Here is a 9,964-nt window from a genome sequence, read left to right as displayed (position 1 = left end):
CTGATCATATAGTTAGAGTCCATATGTTAAATGTTGTTGAACATCTGCTCTACCAGTGTGACATTAATCACAGTCAAATGGTCACCTTGGAGTTATAAGGTTCTATCTGACATTGTCAAAATTCAGTTATTCATATATTCTTATTCTGTGACAACTTACATTGAGATGTTTTTTTTTTAGTTGTGTGCTTTTTGAGACTTTTTATACAGGTGCATCTCAATAAATTAGAATGTCGTGGAAAAGTTCATTTATTTCAATAATTCAACTCAAATTGTGAAACTTGTGTATTAAATAAATTCAGTGCACACCGACTGAAGTAGTTTAAGTCTTTGGAACTTTTAATTGTGATGATTTTGGCTCACATTTAACAAAAACCCAATTCACTATCTCAACAAATTAGAATACTTTATAAGACCAATAAAAAAATTTTTTAGTGAATTGTTGGCCTTCTGGAAAGTATGTTAATTTACTGTAATTTATGTACTCAATACTTGGTAGGGGCTCCTTTTGCTTTAATTACTGCCTCAATTCGGCGTGGCATGGAGGTGATCAGTTTGTGGCACTGCTGAGGTGGTATAGAAGTCCAGGTTTCTTTGATAGTGGCCTTCAGCTCATCTGCATTTTTTGGTCTCTTGTTTCTTATTTTCCTCTTGACAATACCCCATAGATTCTCTACGGGGTTCAGGTCTGGTGAGTTTGCTGGCCAGTCAAGCACACCAACATCATGGCCATTTAACCAACTTTTGGTGCTGTGGCAGTGTGGGCAGGTGCCAAATCCTGCTGGAAAATGAAATCAGCATCTTCAAAAAGCTGGTCAGCAGAAGGAAGCATGAAGTGCTCCAAAATGTCTATGTAAACGGGTGCAGTGACTTTGGTTTTCAAAAAACACAGTGTGCAGATGACATTGCACCCCAAATCATCACAGATTGTGGAAACTTAACACTGGACTTCAAGCAACTTGGGCTATAAGGTTCTCCACCCTTCCTCCAGACTCTAGGACCTTGGTTTCCAAATGAAATACAAAACTTGTTCTCATCTGAAAAGAGGACTTTGGACAACTCATTAACAGTCCGGTTCTTCTTTTCCTTAGCCCAGGTAAGACGCCTCTGACATTGTCTGTGGTTCAGGAGTGGCTTAACAAGAGGAATACGACAACTGTAGCCAAGTTCTCTGCAGTTCTCTCGGTTGGTTGTGCATCTTTTTCTTCCACACTTTTTCCTTCCACTCAACTTTCTGTTAACATGCTTGGATACAGCACTCTGTGAACAGCCAGCTTCTTTGGCAATGAATGTTTGTGGCTTACCCTCCTTGTGAAGGGTGTCAATGATTGTCTTCTGGCACAACTGTCAGATCAGCAGTCTTGCCCATGATTGTGTAGCCTAGTGAACCAAACTGAGAGAACATTTTGAAGGCCCAGGAAACCTTTGCAGGTGTTTTGAGTTGATTAGCTGATTGGCATGTCACCATATTATAATTTGTTGAGATAGTGAATTGGTGGGTTTTTGTTAAATGTGAGCCAAAATCATCACAATTAAAAGAACCAAATACTTAAACTACTTCAGTCTGTGTGCATCTAATTTATTTAATACACGAGTTTCACAATTTGAGTTGAATTACTGAAATAAATGAACTTTTCCACGTCATTCTAAATTATTGAGATGCACCTGTAATTCTAAGGTGGCGAAACTTTTTATTGACGATTCTGTCATTGTTTGCTCACCCTATTGTCATTTCAAAACTGTATGACTTGGAACACAAAGATACAACAAAAGTAGATAATGTTTAAATAGTTTTTGCCCTTACAATGAAAGACAGTGGAGACCAAGAAAATGTGGAGAAGTCGTGGCCTAATGGTTAGAGAGTTTGACTCGGCACTCGGACCGGCAATACCATGACTGAGGTGCCCTTGAGCAAGGCACCGAACCCCCAACTGCTCCCCGGGCGCCGCAGCATAAATGGCTGTTCACGGTGTGTGTGTGTGTTCACTGCTGTGTGTGTGCACTTTGGATGGGTTAAAAGCAGAGCACGAATTCTGAGTATGGGTCACCATATTTGCCTGTATGTCACGTCACTTTCACTTTTTCACTTTAAAAACACTAAACCTCTCTGACTTACTGTGCATGGAAGAAAACAAAAGGCTTTGAATGACAATGACTAAATGATGACAGAATGTCCATATATCCCTTTAATAATACATAATCAGGCAACGTATCTGTGTCGTCATTTTATAGTGTAAGGAGTTTTAAAGAGTATACTACCGTTCAAAAGTTTGGGGATATTAAGACAGTAATGTTTGTGAAATCTCTTAGGCTCACCAAGCCTCCACTTATGTGATCACAAAATACACTACAAACTGTAATATAGTGAAATATTACTACAGTTTTAATAATTGTTTTCTTTTTTAATGTTTTAAGATGGAATTTATTATTGTGATGTCAAAGGTGAATTTTACTCCATAATCACAAAATCCTTCGGAAATCATTCTAAAATACTGAATTGGAGAGCAATGTTGAAAACAATTTTCAGTGTTGAAAGCAGTTTTGCTGCATCAATATTTTTGATGATACCATGATGCATTTATTTTCAAGATTCTTGAAAAAAAAAGTTCAGCAGAAGAACATTTATTTGAAATAGAAATTCCAACAATTCATCCATTAAATGCATCCTTGCTGAACAAAAGAATGATAGTGTATATTAATTAAACTACATGAAATACAGCATACTAGTTTTAGAGAGAAAATCATTTGAGCACTTGAAAGACTATATGCTTAAAGTATGTTACCATGATGAGACGAACAAACTATTATTATTATTATTTTTTCAGACAGTTAGCGTTCAAGTCCTTAACCTTAAAAGCTGCTGTCTTACACTGGAATGATGTTACAAGAGCTGTTTTGGTAAACTGTGCGAACGGTGATTGTGCCAGACATCAGGTCATAAAAGATCCTGTTTCACATATAAATATATTTCACATAATTACTTTAAATCACACATTTGGCCTAAAACACAATGACAGACAAAACACACTAATGATTTCTTGATTGAGTCTTCAACTTCTCCATGTTAGTTTACCAGATTAAAACATTTTCATATTCATTTGTTTGAATTTACTACTTCTTCTATTACTTCTGGTTTTGCTAAAAATCTTCTGTTAAGGTTAAAGTTGACCAAACTTGTATGTTAAAATGCCATCTTTTATTTAGCAAAACCAGCTATGGTAAAACTGAAAAATAGAAAAATCCCTCTCTTTGAAAAAGTGAAATAAGTTACCTTTTTTTTCACATTGTCCTGTTTGATATTATGCATTATAATTTGACACAGAGGGCTGCACAACACATTGACATTGCAGCTTTCATCCATGTGCGTAACCAAACACATTACTGATGAGGAAATTAGGATACATTACAAATCAAAAGGCAAACAGCAGTATATGCTGTCTGAGTGGGCACAAGTAATCTGAACCAATCTGGGCCACGTTCAGATTAAACGCATGACGTGTATAGCACATATTATGCACAAGCACAAATGAAAAACTGAACTCTGGTGGGATCTGTGCTTCATCTGAACATTGAAATGCACGTCAAGTTTGTTTGAGGGCCAATTAGTGTTGTTTATTGCCTCAGAAGGCCTGTTTGGGCTCTGGCAGAAATGCACTTCATACTAAGCATGCAGACTGTTGAAAGAAAGCAGAGATCTAGGGGCAATTTAAGCACAGTGGCATCCTATTGCCTATGCCCAGGGCAAATTACTCACACTGAGATCGATTCACAAGCACTAAAATAAAATGAGGAACTGCTTTAATGTTATTAGCCAAATTGATTAATTAAGCGTGAAGTGACTCTTCCAAATATGATGACAAAGATCATTTCCTAGCTTGTTTTTCCGGCTGTCTGTCTTCATTGCATCTGCACTGAGAGTTATTGTGAGCTGCTTTTACTGAACAAAACCATCATTAATACCATTAATATCGTCAAATGGAAGCATTCACTGCCTTTGCCACAGGCCAGAGGCCCGTGTGACCAACAATGTATTTATCAATGGTCAACTTGAAACTGCTACCATAACTCCTTAATATGTTTTGAAAAATACAAAAATAGATGACCTCCAGATGTACTAAAATAAGCCCCATTGAAAATGCTGTCAAAGGTCATTTGCTGACACAGTGACCTCTCTCATATCAGAATGAGATGTTTGATAATGACAGAGTAAAAGCAAAAATATTATTTAAAAAATAGGTGCAAAAAGCATTACATTTAGAGGAGAGTTAAATTTGTCAGCTTTTGGGCACATCTGTCACGAATCTAATATTGTAAAAGAGACGTTTACTTGAGCGCAGAGCATATCATAAAATAATAACCCATGGCATCTTAACATACTAGACTATTTTACCTCAATGCAAACCACAAACAATAAGAAATGAATCTGTTATGCTTCATATGCAAGTTAAAAGCTTTTAGTAAACATATGGTAAGGTTTTCCACAGAGCACTGTCAATAAATACAAGATTCATAAAATGGCCTAAATCCATTCTTTATCTTTATGTCACAAGGTAGACTTCTTACTGTAAACTTCTTGACTGCACCTTTGGCAAAGCAAAACATTTTATTCCACCTTGTGGTTGCTTATTATTAAAACTTCAGTGTCAGTTAACCTGATTGAGATTCAGTCAAACTGTGATGGTTTAAACTGAGACTCTTTTTGACCCTTTAGGCTTGGTATTTGAGTAGCCTAAATTGCACAAGCCTACAAATGCACACGCTGCACAAATTGCACTATAAATGTAGCATTTATATGGCGCATGACTTATACAGGATAAAAAAAGAACTAAAAGAATGAAGACAGGGCAAGAATTTAGAGAGAACATTGTCACAGATCAAAAAAATAAATAAATAAATAAAAAACTTATTTGGTGCAATATATGCTGTGTGCAAATAATTAATTTGACAGGATTACTCAGTTTTTTTCAGTGATGCAAAAATTTCAGTTATAGCATCTTAATGAGAAAACTAAAAACGTGTTCATATTTTGAATGTTTGTGTATACTGCTGCCAGACCTCACTGGGATTACTCAAATCTAATAAAGTTTTAGTCTCACTCCCTTTGCAAAAACTGTTAAAAAGTCACAGATTTTTTATACTTTGATATTTTACCCCCTTTGTCAAAGTATTCCACAGAAAACAGAGTGAGATTCCAGGATCCTGGGGTTTTGGGTTGTGTGCTACCACGGGAATATGATTTGACACTTATGTGAGTGAATGGCTCAAACAAAAAAGTATCTAGTTTTAATTTTTCAGCAAATTTGACAACATTTCTACCAAGCAGATTAATGTTACGCTTGGTTAAGACCGAAGAATTTCTTTTGTTTCTGAACAAATAATTTGACACTTAAAAACAGATGCAGTTAATCAAAGACTAACTGAGGAGATTACAAAGAGCTAACAATTAAAAAAGAAAAATGAATAATTATGGAAACAGAACAGTAAATGTTTGCTGTAAAACTATGCAAGGTTAAATGAATGCTTTACATAAACAGTAACTTAATTAACAAACATAAAACATTATTATTTGGCTGGACAACAAGAATTAGACACATAAAAAAAAGACCAAATATACGACCAAATTTAACAATGATTTACTTAAACGTTTGATGGCTTATGCATAAAAAAATAAAAATAAAAAAACTACTGAATTACTGTTGCAAATACAACTTTTCCTTTGTAATATATATTTTGTATCAATAAAATGTCATGCTCAATATGCTGAACTATTGAAGGCAGATGGATACGTGGTTTTGCCTAAGCTTCAGTCTTTCACTTTCACTATATTTGCCACATATCTATAAGCTATAACTTGCATTTATAGTCCATGGTACTAATAACAAAATACTTACAGAGAATGAAAAAATGAAGCTGGGAATGAGGGCAAAAAAAATAAAATAAAAAAAATAAATCATAAATCATACAGATGTGTATGCAAAATTATACAAAACTATTATTTATGTAGAATACATATATTTGCATTTTCTAAATAATGTTCTAAAGTCTAAAGAACAAAGCCAAATTTGTCAAATATGTGTGGATTAAAACTTGTAAAACACATTATAAGCAAAAAAAATCATGATAATAGCAATTTCTCTCCCGCAGAAATGGAAGAATTCTGAATTGAATGACAATCATTACAAAGGATCCATAGGGGAAGTTCTTACAATGTAAAGTAGACAGAGAATAACGTTTTAGTTTAATTAAGTTTAATTAAGGTTTTCTTCTTCTTCTTCTTCTTCTTCTTCAGGGTGTTTGAAAGCAGAGTAAATGTGATTCCACAATTCAATATAAAGTAAATAAATATCAGTTTTATAGCAGTCACTCTCATACTGTCAAAGAAAAACAATCTGAAAAATCCAGCTATCCATAAATGCTATTTTGCACATTTTGAAATAATTAACAAACAATTGAAAGGGTGTAATGACTTATGAAAGGTGATGGCAGATTGTGCTCAGAATAATTTGCCCTGACATATGGATCTGTGATATATAAACTTTTAGGCACCTTTTCAGAGGACTAACTGCCCTTCATATCCAATAAAACGGAGAGAGGGCTGGAAACAGAATGTGGCTGGTTCACATTTGTTCTGCTGTGGCAAGTGCCCTACATGCAGGATCCTAGACGAATGCAGCTCTGCTGAGAGGCTGATCTGAAGCACAATAAATGTCAGGTCACTGGAACACATCTTGATGTAAAAAATACATGTGACATCATGTCTACTAGATTAGTACCTGTCCACAGGGGCAGCCACATCCTGCAAGCATCATGTGTCACAAACACAACATTATTCCTGCACACCCTTCCCCAAGATTTTCTACTTATAATTCATTTTTACCAAAGAGCCATCTGTGGAAGCAGGTTCAGATGCTTTGGGGATTTCAAGGGATTGTTTTATTCCCCATCTGGGAGGCACTGATGCCAGTTTTGTCTGTGCCAGCTTCTGCAGGGTATGAGAGACTAGGTAAAAATGTATAAAGCGGGCTAAATTCGTTCTGCTTTTTTCTGCGTGTAATTGATTGTTAACATGATGTGCGGACAATAAAGAGAGGGGGCTTTTTCTATTTCAGCACAGTAAGCTAAAGTTAACTTTGGGTTAAGAATTATGAACGCAGGACACTGAACAAAAGATTCATAAGAAGCATGGATGAATATTATTAGAGTTGTTAAATTAGTTACAAGTAATGCGATTAACAGTGAAGCTCTTTATTTTATTTTATTTTTTATCGTATATCTAAGCTATAAAACATTTACAATGCGAAAATGAATAGCCTACAACTTCTCTATTATAAATGCATGTTTTCAATTTTAAAATTAATTCTAAAATAAAAAATATATTGTAAAAAGGAATCTTGGCATTTTTCTTTTTTCTTTTTTTAAAAAACGGTGAAACGATTTAAGTAGCCTATTTAAAATATAAATATTTGACAAACTAAATTAAGATAAGTTTTTCAAATATTCACATTTTGGACTAAAATTTAAATTAAAATTTAAATGTAAAATTTAAAATCGAAGACCACCAACAAATCATAGCTATTCCAAAAATAGCCTGCACTAATGAAATAATCCTATACACGTGGGCAGTGCTGAGACATTTTACGGTCATAAATAACTCAAGAGATAAAAGCCCAAACATGTTAAAAATATATCCAACAGTGTTCGACATGAAAATTGAGCCGGTTCCGACGGGTCTATGTTTATCATTCACGAGGGCAGTCTGTAAATCGAGACCCAAAACTTTAAACTTGAGCTAATTAAATTTCATTTAATTGAATCTAATTAATGCACTTTCTCCGAAAGTGAACCTTTGTGACAGATATTTGCACATGAACTGTCTTCGGAGTCTGCTCATTGGGAAATGAAGATACATAAAAAACTTGCGTGCATAATTCCACATTCGATTGCACACTGCATAGGTAAACAGACTACCCTGGATTACATGCTTCAAACGACGCAAAATCAGGGGTTTATCCCGTCAATGGAAAATAGAATAAAATAAGCTATGAGAACATGGAAATATTAAATAAATAGAACACAATGATCAATACCATAATTACACAAAATAAATAAAGTGATAAAATAATGTCTTGTTTATACAAATAATTACACACATTAAAGCTTAACTGTAAATCAGCGCTGAACCCATAAACATTGCACACAAAAAAATTGTCAATGTTTTATTATCAATGGCAGACAGCTGGGGTAATTAGCAGTAGAAATACTCATCTCAATATTGTTACAACTGCAAGCAAACAACTCATTGCAGAAATCCAATTAAGCTTGTATTTCCTTTATTAAGTCAAGGATTTGGTTGCGGTGGACACAATGATCACGTCTTTTTTTTTTTTTTTTTTTTTTTTTAGTTCTTTCGTTGATAGCGGAAGGATTGGTGTACGAGAGAACTTCAATGCAGAACCAGAAATAAATGCTCTATTGAATTTTATAAGGAACGCAGCTTTTGCTGACACTGTTTTATGACGCTCTTTATTTTCCCCTCACTAACGTTCTCAGCTAAAAAGTGCTGCTTTTTAATGCCACCGAATACAAACACTAGATCACTTTAAATTAAAACGCCAGAAATAATATTTTAATCCAGCCATCGCACAATAATAATAATAATAAATACAAAAATAACAGGCGCAAAATAAATAATATCTAGGCCTATACTTTAATAATATTGGACACAGGTTGCTGAGAAGAATATATAATGCATTTTTAACGAATTACTCACAGCTGTTTCACTTTGCTGAATCAGTTCGGCATCAGACAGGGCCCTGCATAGACTATTGACATTGCTGGATATATTTAGGATGTGTAGTTTAGCCAGATTTGTTATCTTGCCCAGGCTTCCCCTCTGCTTTTCATATTCTAAACTAATGCAGGCGTGCTTTACCATAGGACTACGCTATCAACGTCTCTTGAGTTATTTAGTTATTATGCATGCATGACGTGGGCTACTTACAGACATTAAAGCAACTGCAAAATACAATAAATTAGATGTCTCTCGCAGTTTACTCGAATGGTTACCTAACCAACTTAAAAGGCTGGCTCGAATAGTACAGTTTGTTGTTGCTGAAAAATATCTGGATAAAGAAAACTTAGGCTAATTAAGAAAAAAAGAAAGAAAGAAAGAAAGAAAGAAAGAAAGAAAGAAAGAAAGAAAGAAAGAAAGAAAGAAAGAAAGAAAGAAAGAAAGAAAGAAAGAAAGAAAGAAAGAAATGTGGTTGCTGCATAGCATACAAATTAAAAGACATCTTACAAACCTAAACGATCTTGACCATGAATAGGCCTCGAAACCTGGAAACCATTCTTCTCTCTGTGGATTCGGATTAACAGTGTCTTAAAAATCTCTAAATTAGGATAAAATTTAGAACCTGCAAAGGTCACATTAGTTTACATTAAAATGAACCCCCGACTGACAGTTGCTGAAAAGAAAAAAAATTGCATAATTAAATGACAAAAAAGTGGTTGTGTTTTACTTGACTGAATCTTTCGTTGCCCAAACTTTTTCATTGCTGCAACGTCAATTTTTTTTTTTTTACAGCAATTTAGACCAAATTCATTATGAACACGTCATAATGGGAAAAGGTTTTTTTTTTTTTTTTCAGGAAGGATTATTATAGATTTAGAATGAAAAAAATGTGAAAGCTAAAACATTTATAAAAAAATTTTTCTTGGATACTCCATAACTTTATGCTGATTGTTAGACACCAAATAAAAAGATCGGATACCAACATGAAACATGATATATATACTGTTTGCAGTAAGAAAATAAGGGACTGTCAAAATACAATTTAGTGACAAGTTCTACTCTGGCTAGAATCTAAGTCAACAGAGATAGTATAGAAATTCAAATGATTTAAATGCACTAAAACTACATCATTAAATCGATATATGATGTTAAACGTGATATCAGAACAGAATGA

Source organism: Cyprinus carpio, chromosome A7 (assembly GCF_018340385.1).
Source record: "Cyprinus carpio isolate SPL01 chromosome A7, ASM1834038v1, whole genome shotgun sequence".
In the NCBI taxonomy this organism is placed as follows: domain Eukaryota; kingdom Metazoa; phylum Chordata; class Actinopteri; order Cypriniformes; family Cyprinidae; genus Cyprinus; species Cyprinus carpio.
This window is presented reverse-complemented; position numbering follows the sequence as displayed.